This window comes from Pinus tabuliformis, chromosome 2_2 (assembly GCF_031772625.1).
Source record: "Pinus tabuliformis cultivar Carrire ecotype Pingquan chromosome 2_2, CPIR1, whole genome shotgun sequence".
Classification (NCBI taxonomy): Eukaryota; Viridiplantae; Streptophyta; class Pinopsida; order Pinales; family Pinaceae; genus Pinus; species Pinus tabuliformis.
In genome coordinates this window covers 953,077,687-953,092,069 of record NC_142300.1, presented here as the reverse complement: position 1 = coordinate 953,092,069, position 14,383 = coordinate 953,077,687, and positions in this window count along the sequence as shown.

The following is a 14,383-nucleotide window of genomic DNA, read 5'->3' as shown; positions in this document are numbered from 1 at the left end:
CAAAATATTGCTCCATCTGTAGTATCCAATTTACTGTATCCTTGCCATCAAACTTCCTCATATTTCCTTTTCCTTATTTTAGGAACTTCATTTTTAAACGACTGTAACACAATAATTTCAGATCTCCAAGTTCTAAAATTGTTTCCTGCAGTAGCCCTCAGAGTCCTCTTTCTAACCCCACAAGTCTGATCAGAATTTGATTCTCTAAGAAAGAGTTATGCCCAATCTCCTAAGATTACCTGATTATATAATGTTTCAGTAGAGTGAAAATGTATGACATGCCATGTGTCACTGTTTCGACCTTCGGATACAAAAAATATACACAGAAAACTACAACCTGTCTTATTTCTGTAACTACTTACGAAATTTCGATTTGTTTCTCAGAGAGAAAGTTATGACGATTTTCCCAATGTCACCTATTTAGAATGTAATTCGGGAGTCTGCCAAAACCCTAACTTCCTCAGATTATATCTCCACAAATATAGCAAGAAAATTTATGAGATTTGTACCTGAGCTTCAGAATGATTTTACCTCAAATGGGTTTTAATTTCAGAGTCTCAACATTTGTTGAAAAAATATTATAGCGAAAATTCCACAATGACCTATTTGAGATGAAATTCTGGAGCTTGCAAAAACCCTAACTTCTTCAGATCATATCTCTGAAACTGTAGCGAGAAAATATCTGAAATGTGGACCGTAGGTTTAGACGAATCGCTTCTCAAATGGGTTTGGTTTTTAGTATATGAAACATTATAGAGGAAAAGTTATAGCAAAAATTCCACTATGACCTGTGTGGAGAAGCGAAACCCTAGAATCCAAAGCTCTGATACCAAATGTTATGAAACCAACTCACAAAAAGATAGAAAAGATAGATAAACGCCTTAGAAATAAGCCTCTTCGAGGGGGAAACCTCCTTTACATTACACAAATGAAAAATTCTTGGATGATACAAATGACAAGGCCTCCTTTCTATATATAAAAGTCCAAGGGGTCATAATATAATCATAGCCGACAAAACTATAATAATGTAAGGGAACAATAATAACAATAATGGGCTTTTATGGGGCACAATAATAACAATATGGGACTACATGGGCACAAAAATATAATAAGGGGGTTGTACTAATAACAATAAGGGGTTACACTAGCAGTATAGGGACCTAACATAGTTAATGTTTTGATGAGATGTGCTTCTTGTGCCGCATTGAAAATATGAGCCATTTTTATTCCAGTACTGAGGTTTAATCAAAATTACACTTTGAGTGCTGATTTCATAACATTCTTTCAAGCATTTTCATTTTAAGGATTTCATTGGGTGTTTTGAATTTGAATTCCTTTGGTCATTGCTCAAGGATTTGTCTCAGTCCTTTAACAATTTTTGCATGTTTTTGCTTTCATTTTTGCAAAAACAATTCCCCTCAGTCGTCGAGGGGCATAAAACGTATATGAATGTTAATTGCCTTTGAGTGTCTCTAATTTTTATCTTTGTAATTTTCACCCTTTTTCCTTTACTCACACTTTATTGGTTCTTTAGTTGGATTAGTGAAGGGAAATAGCCTTGTTGTTCTTTCGCTGACTTGGAGTCATCTCGAGTTTGTTTTGAAGAATTCCCTTGAATAGATTACATTTGCAAGGTTAAGATTCTCATTTCATGAACGAAAATTATGCATAGATTTCATTTGCATAGTGTTCATGAGAACTATGCATATATTACATTTGCATATTTTCCAGGCAAATTGTGCATAGATTACATTGTGTGGTTTGCAACTTAGAGATTTGAATTGCATTGAAAAAATAATCGTGGTATATATTGGAGTTAATATTTTAAAGAAGAAACTCTTTACTTACTCTATCTAGAATTCATCGAAATGAAGAGATTACAAATTTTGTATTTGATGCATAAGAGTTTTGAGTCAAGTCATAATACCATCAATTTCACATCCATTTACCCTTTAAGTAAATAACAGCTTAATAACAAAAAGTTAATAAAATTCATCTAGAGTTTTTATTATTTTTAGGGCTCTTTCCACCTATAGTAGATTAATTTGTAGGGCTCTGGAATACAGAAGGAAGTAAACTTTCCAAATCTACAGACAAACAATAGAATCTTGAGTTAGGGAGAGAAATCCAGTTATTTCAGATTTGCTCTAGGAATCTCTTCTTATACATAAGTAAAGCACGAGATCATGTCGAATCTGGTGAAGTGATCGTACCCACTTCATTAGCCAAGATATATTGATTTGCACATATTACAATGATACAAAAAGGTACTTGGGGTCACTTGAATGTAAACCTCCAATTAATCATGTGGAGGAGCCTTCAAGGGGATTGATCTTGTTACTCTACCCTTGCGTGTATGTTCAATCTACGACTCTCCCCCAAGTAAAATTGTTGTAGTTGGTAAACATAGTTACCATACTCCTAGGGCTCTACCTAAGGTGATGACAGAGGGAAGGTCCTGTTGTACTTGGAATAGACATTGACTAGACTCACTTGGAATTTTTGGATGGTAATCTTTACTCGAGATGGCCTAAGTGATGTTACTTGCACGAGACTATTTCATTAAGCAGATTTCCATTGTAACTTGTTCCAAATGCTCATATCTATAAAAAAAAATCACTTTGATCTTTGCGATGTTGGATTTGATCACCAACTAGTAATTATTGATATCTATGAAAGGTGACTTTGCATGGTTTGAATCCCTAGATTTTTTAGCATGTGTTACCTTGCTTGTTTTTATTTTTTACAAGACCTTAGGTGTGGATTGTGATTTTTTAATTCTTAATATTATAGAATATACTTATTTGGATTGAATCTAATGGAAATAATGCTAGAAATTAACGCTAAAGACCTCCCTTTTAACGAGAATCCTAATCCTTTTCCTGATTTTGCAAATGTTAGTCCTCCTTATATGGCTACGTTGTCACTTCCCAGATTCATGATAGGTTTACCTGTATGGCTGTTCTCAACTTCTTTAATTCCAAATACTCCAATTTTACCAGCTCAACTGAGTTCACCATCTCAACATCACCAACCTACTGTTGACCCGTTACCTCCTTCATCCAACATGTCCTCCTCCATTTCTTCTTCTTTGATTGGTAAAAGTCTTGTTGCTAGTAACCAAGTGACCAAGAAGAAGAAGAAGAATCAAGATAAGAAAGAAGTCAACCAACCAACCATGGTCGTAAGTATTAGTAATGTTGAGGCAACTTGTACATTACATCGTACGCCAAAATACCCTTACAAGCTTTGTAAGGGTGACCACTTCCTTATCAATTGTCCTATTATTCCTAAGGTTTTGGAATTATGGTTAAATAATTCTCATCAACTTATTGTTGATCCATCAACCAATGATTCTCAGATTCCAGGGAGAAAGATTAAGGTCGACTTTCCTTGTATTTTATGCAAAGGGACTCATCATAGTCACCTTTGCCCTCACATGGATGAAGCCTTGGAATTGTTGGAAAAATTTATTGTTTCATAGAAATAACTTCCAACTAATTACCATGAACTTTATCCCCATATACCATCAGTTGACGAAGTGATTGATCTAAATCCAAGTACAACCAATCCCACTCTTCCAATGGAGGGTGAAACATGTATCACTCAAGTTCATGGACTATTTGTTGATCAAGTGGTCGAATTGATTCCATCTTCAGTTGATCCCACTCTCCCTTTAAAGAGTCAACTTCATAACGCTTAGGTTATTCATGTTATCATTTTTTTTTCTACACATGGGGTCATTTCATCTATTTCTTTTGAACCCCACCCAAGTAATGAGGTTATTTCTTTTGTTTGGAGTAGACTGACAAAACCCCATCTTCCTTATTCCACCCCTTTCCAAATCATTGTCAAGGCTTATGGTATGTGCGTCGCATAAATGTAGATGAATGTGCTTCTATTAGTATTTTATCCTCAATTGCTTGGTAAGATTTTGGATCCCCTCATCTTGTGCTTGTTACTCAGATCTTTTATCTTTTAAAAAAACCGTTAGTGAACCTTTAGGGATCCTTCCTAAGTTACCTATTACCTTGGAAGATAAGATTGTTTGTATCGATCTTATAGTATTCGAAGGTCTATTAGATTTCAATTTTCTCCTTGGGTGAGACTATGTCAATGCCATGAAAGTTGTCATATCGACACTCTTTCATGTGATGTCCTTCCCTCACAATGGAAAAATTGTGATGGTCGATCATCTTTCATACGTTGATCTTGCTTCGACTACCAGTCATACGACACCCCTAAATGTTCTCTATATGGAAGTGGTACCTACCCCATCACGGGTTAATTATGTGGCAATCTGTCCCATGTTTTAAGTTACAGATGCAAGAGAGCCTCTCACTCTCTGGTTGACTTCTTTTGGCTTAGATCCAAAAGTTAAAATGGTCAAAACATCAATGGGGGAATCTGAATATGATTTTTGTATCCCTATTGATCTGCTTGACATGTGTTCCTTCCAGAGAACTATTCTTCTATCTGATGAAGTCCTTTTGGAAGACATGGTCAAGGGGAGTCCCTTTTCATGTGTTTCTTCCATATGGAAGCCATGAACAAGACTCTTATGATGATGGTTCTTTTACTGTGTAAACCTCATTATAAAATGAAACAGGTCATATGAGGATGGTTCTCTTACTATGTAAACCTCATTAAAAAATAAAATAGCTCTCATGAGGATAGTTATTTTGTTGGGTTGTGTTATATTCTTTCCATGACTAGCCCACGTAGTTAACCAGGGGGTTAGAAGGGGGAGGAGCCCCCCCTTCGTTGCGACGATTACATAGTGGGGTGGGATCACAGGGGGTTTGAGGGGTGCAGGTAACCCCCCTCTATGGGGTCCGGGGCAACCCCCTAGAAAATTTTGTTTTTGGACCCTATATTAGGTTGGGCGGACCTACCTATGGATTTGTGCATGATTTTTCACACATGGTTTTGGACGCGATGGTTTTCGGTCCATGGTTTTGGATGCAATGGTTTTCGGTCCATGGTTTTGGATGCGATGGTTTTCAGTCCATGGTATTGGATGCTTCATCATGTATAAATATGTATTGTAACATTGAAAGGAACATAATGAAAAATCAAGTTGGTAGTCGCAGTTTTGGGATCCAGGGGAAAATCTCTGTGTATATGTGTTTTATGTGTTATGCTCTCGCATTGTTTATTTTCTGTGTTTTAGAATTCGTATGCAGGTAATTTCTGTACGGGGTTAAAACCCACGTTTGGTATCGGAGTTGTTTTGGCTTCAAGCGGACACCTTTGTTGTTGAGGGGTTTCACTTAGGCCTGTGTTAGACCCTGTTCAATGGGAGATTTGCGAGTGATTCTGGTGGTGAAAGAAGATGGCGAGCAGTGGAAAGATAGAGATCAAGAAATTTAATGGTCAGAGTTTTGAGTTATGGAAACTCAAGATGGATTATCTGTTGGTCGATAAAGATCAGTGGATCGCGCTAGATCCAGGTACTAAACCAATGGGAGTGTCCGATGAAGAATGGAAGAAGTTGGATCAGAAGGCAAAGAGCACAATACGATTGTGTGTCCCAGATTTAGTATTGTTGAATGTATCAGGGGAAGCTATAGCGAAGGCTTTTTAGGACAAGTTAGGGAATTTTTACCAATCTAAGTCTCTCATGAATAAAATGTTCCTATGGAAAAAGTTGTATAACCTAAGGATGAAAGATGTAGACTCGGTGACAGAACATATGAACGCATTTAATACTGTGGTAAGTCAGTTATTATCTATTGATATTAACATTTCAGATGAAGATCAGTGCATTCGTGGGATAGTCTGTTTATCGCAATAGGTAGCAATGAAACTTCCTTGCAGTTTGATGAAATAGTCTCATCCTTGCTGACGGAGGAGATGTGATGGAAAAATATGGAGAGCTAGAATGGTGATGCCTTGTCTGTACAAGGATATTCCCAGAACAGAAACAAAAATAAGTCATTAAGTGGGATATCTAAATCTAGAGGTAGATCTAAATCTCCAGGAAAACCTGTAAAGGTGGTGTGCTGGAAATGTGGAAAGGAAGGGCACTACAAAAGGGACTATATATCTACAGCTCCTTACAAAGGAAAGGGATTTGATGATGCTCCTTCTGTAGAGGCAAAAACCACCTCAGATGAAGGTGGGGATGTGTACTTGGCTTCTTCAAGTACACATGTAGATCATGAGGCATGGTTTATTGACTCAGGTGCATCATTTCACTTCACTGCCCATAGAGAGTGGTTCTACGATTATGAGAAATATGATGGTGGTGATGTCTTCTTGGGGGATGACAGGAAGGCTAGAATCGTTCGTCACAGAAAATTAAAGTTGAAGTTGCAAGGTGGAAGGGTTAGAACACTTCTGGGTGTTTTTCATATTCCTGCATTGGCCAGAAATCTGATTTCCGTAAGCAAGCTAGATGATGCAAGTGTAAAAACAGTGTTCGAGAAGGATACTTGCAAAATGGTTTAGGGAGCACTGGTATTGATGCAGGTAGTTCGAAATTGGAACTCTGTACAAGCTGTAAGGTAGCACTATTGTTGATGGGTGCAACAGTTTTGTGGTTCCTGAAAGTGGAGCAGAAAATCTAGTGGTCTCTGGAGAGAAGGCCATGTTGTGGCATCAAAGGCTTGGACATATTGGAGAGAAGGGCCTTCAAATACTTCATGGTAAAGGTATGGTAGAAGGTATGAGTAATAGCTCTCTGTATTTTGATTTCTGTGAAAATTGTGTATATCAGAAGCAAAATCGGGTGAGTTTCCCCTCTGGTGGTAAGAGGGCAAAATAGATATTAGAGCTTGTGCATAATGATGTGTTTGGACCTGTGAAGGTTCCATCACAGGGTAAGTCTGTGTACTATGTATCATTTATAGATGACTTCTCAAGGAATACATGGATATGTTTCCTTAAGAAGAAATCTGAAGTCTTTGATAGGTTTAAAGAATTTAAGGCTCTAGTGGAAAACCAGATAGAGAAGAAGATAAAGGTGTTGAGGTCAGATAACAGTGGACAATTTTGCAGTAAGGAATTTGAAGAATTCTGTAAGAAGTGTGGTATAGCATGGAAGAAGACTACTCGATATAAACCTCAGCAAAATGGAGTTGCAGAAAGAATTAACAGGCGTTGATGGAAAGGGTAAGAAGCATGCTTAGTGGTGCTGGGTTAGGACAAGAATTCTGGGCAGAGGTGGTGGAGATTGCATGTTACCTGGTCGATAGATCACCTTCATCAACATTGGAGGATAAGACTCCACAAGAGGTATGGACTAGTAAGAGACCCTCTCTTTCACATTTGAGGGTATTTGGATGTGATGCATATATACATGTTCCAAAGGAAAAACGAACCAAGTTGGATAGTAAATCTGAAAAGTGCATCTTTATTGGGTATAAGGATTGTTTAAAGGGTTATAAGCTTTGGAACCCAGTAACAAGGAAGGTTGTGTATAGCTGAGATGTGGTGTTCAGAGAGGTAAAAGATGTTATTAAACATGAAGTCCAACCAAAAAAACCTGAGAAGATAGAGTTTGAGCTTAAGGAGGAAGAATCAGACTCTACAACAAAGGAGGAATCAGAAGATGAAGAGCCACAAAATCCAGGTGTGAGAAGATCAGTTTGAGAAAGAAGGCAGCTGGAAAGGTATATTCCATCTACTTTCTGTTCAAATTTTGCTTTAAATATTACTAACGATGATCCCAGAACTATGAAGGAAGCGATAGATTTAGAGGATGGAAAACTCTAGAAAGAGGCCATGGTTAATGAAATGGCATATTTGCACAAAAATGAGGCTTGGGATCTGGTGGAGTTGTCAGCTGGAAGGAAACCCATTGGCAGCAAATGGGTGTTCAAGAAGAAGACAAATGCAGAAGGAAAGGTGGAGAAATACATAGCTCGGTTGGTAGCAAAAGGTTATTCCCAGGTGTCGAGAATTTATTTTGGTGCTATTTTTTCTCTTGTTGCCAAGCTAACTTCTATTAGATTACTTTTATTTGTTGCTGCTGCTTTTGATTTTGGGGTAGAACAGATGGATGTGAAGACAACATTTCTTCATGGGGATTGGAAGAGGAGATCTACATGAAGCAACTTGAAGGCTTTGTGGTGAAGGGTAAGAAAGAACTGGTATGCAAGTTAAAGAAGTCTTTGTATGGGTTAAAACAGTCACCAAGGATGTGGTATCAGAAATTTGATACATTTATACAGGGACTTGGCATCACGAGAAGCAAAGCAGATCACTGTGTGTATTTTAAATTAATTGGCGACCCTGTTATTTATCTAGTCTTGTATGTAGTTTATATGTTTTTGGTTGGAAATGACACATAAATTATCTAGGATTTGAAGACCCAATTGTCCTCCAAATTCGACATGAAAGATATTGGTGCTGCAAACTATATTTTGGGCATGGAAATTAAAAGAGATCGGGCAAAGAGGAAGCTCTGGTTAAACCAGACGAAGTATGTCGAGAATATTGCAGGGGTTTAATATGCATGATAGTACATAGGTGAAGGTTCCTATTCATGTAGGTGTAAAGTTATCTACTGAACAGTGTCCCAAGACACAAGAAGAGGAAGAGGACATGTCTCGTGTTCCATATGCAAGTGTAGTCGGTAGCCTAATGTATGCGATGGTCTATATTAGACCCAGGATTGCACATGCAGTGGGTGTATTAAGAAGGTTTATGTCAAAACCATGGAAGGAGCACTAGACAGCAGTGAAGCAGGTTTTCAGGTATTTGTGTGTGTTATAGACAATTTTGTGCCTTACAGCAATAAGCATGAATTGTCAATAATCCAAGGGATCCAAAGTTCCCTAAACATGATGTTCCTACCCCTAGAGGAACAAGGTCAGCAAACCAACAGCTCTCAGATCAGTTCTCCACCTGAAAACACTCAAAAACAAGCAATCCTGAAATCAAAGCAGGTGCTCCACTAGGGTTCTGCGCTGAAACTCAGTTGCTCCATGGTGTACCTGCGTTGCAAAGCAAGTGGAACAAAGGCCACCTGCGCTGAGCGAGAAAGGACAAGTGGCACAGTGAGTCATTGCTTTGGAATCTTCCAAAAATGACACTTGGATCAGGTATTTCGCCTTGTGATGAGTCAGAGGCTTTGTTTCTCCAAGTGGAAGCAAGGTTCACCAAGTGGACTCAAGAACTGAAGATCAACTAAAGATTAACTGAAGAGAGAGAGGACACAAGGCAGCTACACATCAGTTGCAAGCTGACTCATCCTTTCTCAATTCATCTATATATTGAGCTCTCTCCTATGAGCTCAGGAGGCTGGAATTTTGTGCAAAGTAATGATATGTTGTTGGTTTCATTCTTGAGTTATTGGGTGATTGTTTGAGAGAGGTGAAGAAGAGCAATTCTTTCTGCTGGGAGGTGTTGCTGGGTTGGAGCCTGCAATGGTTGTAATCCTCTCAGAACCTTTATTTCTTCATTAATAAAAGCTATTGAGGTTCTTCTATGTGCTCTTGTTTCAATTGTATATTGTGATGATTGCATATTTGGTTTACACTAATCCATGAACCAGTTATGATTGCATGCCTCTTGTAGTTTCCTTCTTTGTTGTTTTGCAGGATCTCATTGTAGCTGGGCGAGCAGAAGGACAAAGAGCTAGGAGCAAGCGGCCAAAGAGGAGAGTTTGGATTCGACATTAAGCGCAAGGCAACGATTAGTGCTTTCTCCATTCTCTTTTGCTTTCATAAAGAAGAAAACTTTCAGTAGTTTGCTTTACAGTTGTTGCTAAGGAACTGTCACCCTTAGAGTGGGTTAGGGTCATCCGAGTCGGATACTTTTCCCTACAACAAACTGGCGACTCCACTGGGGATCGTATCCGTTTGATTGTGTTTGTAGTATTTTGCTATTCATTTCCTGAACAAAAGAGTACCAAATCGAAAAGCTTTTGACTATATCAAAAGCGAAGTAGAGGGGCTGCTACTCTTGCTCATTGTCTGAGCAGATTCATGATTTGAAGAGCTGATCTACAAAGATCCTTGTAAGCTCTTAGTGATAGCTTTGCACCTTCTAAATCATCCCTTTAAGTTTGCTTGACTGAATGCTTCTGATTTGAGCAAAAACCATGCATTTTTGAGAAAATTATGACCCGGAAACTGTGAAAACGCAACTCTCGTTTTCCAAAGCAGGTAGTACACAGGCTACCTGCTTTGCAACGCAGGTCTCGAACTAGCTACCTGCGCTGAGAGCCAGTTTGACTGTGCAGAGCCTGCGTTGACCCAAATTTGCTTAGTGCATTTGGGGTTTCCTCCTTTCTCTTGCCTGTTTTCACTTAGTTTTGCTGCTAGGTGTCAGTCTTGTGCCTGTTTTGAAACCAATATTACTTGCCATCATTCTGCCTCTGTTATATAACGAAATTGTACTTGTTCTTTGTATTTCTTGCTAATTTACAATTTCCCATAACGAAAAGTAAACTAGTCATGCTTTTGGCCTCTTAGATCTGAACCTGTGTGAGGCGTTTTGTTGGTCTAAAGAGTTAGCTTGTTTGCTGTCCATAGCTGATTAGTCATTTTACTTTCGTTAGTATGGTTTGATTTCATGTATTTCCAGTGATTAAGCAAGTGAATCTTAAGGTGTCTTTTGATTTTGGACAAACTTGTTTACTTTCGCTTTAAATCGAAATCAAAGTTATATAACCACTTTCTTTTTGTATCCATCCACATTAAGAAAGGGAAAAGAAAATACATGCATTGTGCATTTTGCATTTGACTGTGTGCTTGACGATTTAAGAAAAATTTGCATTTTAGTGTGTGCTCTATGATCTGTATGAAAATATTTGCCTTTCTTTTCCCTCAGTAGTTAAGGTTTTCAAAGTTGAAAGATTGAAAAGTTTGATTCTCATCTTAGACTGCATTCAGGAATTTGTTGCATACATCTCGTGGTGATCCTTAAAGGCAAACTGATAAGCAAGATAAACATTAAAATAAACCCAATTTACATAGCAACGCTTTGTAACATAACGCAAACATCTAGAGGTCTAGGTAGAGACGTGTTCCGACGTCGTTAAACATAGTGACTGTCGATCTCTACGAAGGTGGGTGATTCCTCCTGAGAGTCGGTGGCACTAATACGGACTTGTGCTCCCACGTACCATCGCGTATATATTGGGAGACCCCTATAGGCAATTATCCTTTATCCATGGAAGCTGTTGTGTCGACCTATTTTAGGAAAATCGCATTCCCCTTTCAAGGAGGGATTATGATCATTGACCAACAAAATTTCCTCCCTAATGGTTCACAAGTTACAGGAAGCGTTCCTCTGATCCATGGAAGCGACCATTCGTTTCAAAATATCGGAGTAGGCCTACTGAAAGATCCTACATTAATGGGAACTTTCACCCTTCCACCAACATTCATTGTGGGAGAAGTGGCGACAGTAGGAACCTGCAATATGATATCTTCCGCACAAAATATGTCAGAAAACGATATCAACATGGATCATGCAAAGGTTTTGTCCCCAAGCCCAATGGAAATATTGTAGCACTCAATTTTCTTGGCCTGGGGGGCAACCCCAAATCAACGCTCATCAAGCGTTTGGATAGATAGGTCTAGAGAATATGGCACCCCTTTAAGTCCTTGGTCGCGAGTGCATGGAACCGACAAAGGAATAGTCCAATCAATGGTAATTGACGGGGCACCATGGAATGATTCCCACCATCGTTCCCTTCTCCCGGGTTGTGGAGAAGATACCCAAAATAACCTTTATCATCCTTCAATTTTCGATTTTATATCGATTACTGTAAATACAGTGGGCAATGAGGATCCCCTTTCTAGATCTCAATGGTAAACCTTCATTCCAACCAACAAAGTTGGATGCAATGAAGCTTGGGGGGCATGCACCTCGATTTGCGTTATTATGCTGGGGGCATGCAAACATATCATCGAGCAGTTTTAGCAATGTTCATGCTCGTTAAAAAATAAACGCAATCATCGAGCAGTTTTTGTGCAGAAGTTCATGCTCGTTAAAAAATAAACGTAGATTGTGAGCAATCTTTCCCTAGCAGTTCAAGCTCATCCAGAAAAAATGAACCGGTAAACAACCTCGAGAAATGTAACCTTTGAAAGCCATATTAAAAGCCCTTGGTCGTGTTTTATATGCCATCACTTCCATCTGTTCATTTGGCCAATCGTTCACCTCCATATGTTTGTTTACCCATTTTGAGGAACAGCTGCGAAGAGTGATTTCACTTAGCCATCCTTGTGACACTGCCGTGATTGGAGAATTCCAACCTGTACCTGGAATCTGCTGCTATCCCTGTTCATCACTCGTTCCTCAAAAGACGAGTCTTCTTTGAGCTCTTTTCACTGACTCGTAAAATATGAAAAGTTTGCCGAGTTTTGGCCTTCCAGCTCGTTAAAGCGACCGGAAAGCTATCCCTCCTCTAGATTTTAATCTTTTTGGACCTGAGGGATTATTGCACAAAAAGATCGAGCGCTTGTTTTGTTCGGCTCGTTAAAGCAACCGAAAATTCATCCCTTCTGTATTGTTTTATACTTTTTCGGACTTAAGGGATTAGAAGACGAAAAAGGAATTTTGGAGTTAACTTTTCGTACCTTTTCAGACTCTCTAAAAATGAAAAGGACCGAGTTTTCCTTGTCGTTAGACTCGTTAAAATGATTAAATAGCGACAAACTTGTCTTTAGACGAGAACGAGTTTCCCTATCGCTAGGCTCGTTAAAACATAGCGATGGGCTTGCCCGAAGGGCAGGTTATAGAACAAGCATATGTTATCCTCCTCAAGCTTGACAAAAATAAAGAGGTACTGGTCAGCAATGACTGGGGAAAAATTGGGAGAACCTCATAGCATTAATGGTAGCAAGTCACTCTTGAACATGACATTTTGTCCTCTGTCCGCATCGGGTTGGGTTGTTTCATTCACCGGTCGCAGAATCATGGTCCTCGCCACACCATCCACAATTGGGGTAATGCTACCAATCCATCACATCAGTGTCGTTATATGTTCAAGAGATGTGGTTCTGTAAAGAGTCAACCCTGTTCCACCCACTGCCATACATTATCCTTCATCCACTTCATGACCGCCACCCTGAATCATACATCACAATTTGTTTTCACCTCATCATAATCACTAGCTCCGTTCCGTGTCACTGATGTGGGATTCATTAAGGCCCTCCTTTGACGGATCGCTCCTTGTCGACATCAGCTCATTATCCAAGGAGTTGATCTGGGAACACCCCCCTCAGTACTTTGAATCTTGCATGCCTCAATGGCAAGTTTCTCACTTCCGGCGACAGGTATACATCAATGACCTTCGACCAGAAGATTTTGCATGGTGGTCGATGCCAAGTCCTTTATTCCCACCATGTAGATTGTACTGCCGTACCTTGAGGGTCATCATCCTTATCGGTGATTCCTCTCGCGCTTGTTAACGGTTTACATTATTGACCGGTAATCAAGCGATGTCTTTCCATGTTCGACTTCAAGAAATTCTCACATGGATCGACTTGTACATCGAGTGAAGATCGGAAGAGATTGAAGACCCCGGATCTAGTTTCATCCATCCGGGCTGCGATATATATTCAGGACATAAAGACATTTGATATGTACATCATTGCAGCAGATGATCTTCCTTTTCAAAGGATGATAAATTCGGCAGAGAATTATCAGTCTAGCATCAGACGATCGTCTGTTCTATGTACCCAAAATGTATTTATAAAGCTGAGCATGGGAATGCCCGCCTCAGCTAGATCATGAAAAATGTATGAAAAATAATGTATTGTATTGTATCTTATTACAGGACACTTCTCAGCAGATCGAATGAACTTCGGATCCTCTCAATAAAGCATTTCACCCGATAAACGACCTCATACTTTAGGGGGCATCTGTTATAGACAATTTTGTGCCTTACAGCAATAAGCATGAATTGTCAATAATCCAAGGGATCCAAAGTTCCCTAAACATGATGTTCCTACCCCTAGAGGAACAAGGTCAGCAAACCAACAGCTCTCAGATCAGTTCTCCACCTGAAAACACTCAAAAACAAGCAATCCTGAAATCAAAGCAGGTGCTCCACTAGGGTTCTGAGCTGAAACTCAGTTGCTCCATGGTGTACCTGCGTTGCAAAGAAAGTGGAACAAAGGCCACCTGCGCTGAGCGAGAAAGGACAAGTGGCACAGTGAGTCATTGCTTTGGAATCTTCCAAAAATGACACTTGGATCAGGTATTTCGCCTTGTGATGAGTCAGAGGCTTTGTTTCTCCAAGTGGAAGCAAGGTTCACCAAGTGGACTCAAGAACTGAAGATCAACTAAAGATTAACTGAAGAGAGAGAGGACACAAGGCAGCTACACATCAGTTGCAAGCTGACTCATCCTTTCTCAATTCATCTATATATTGAGCTCTCTCCTATGAGCTCAGGAGGCTGGAATTTTGTGCAAAGTA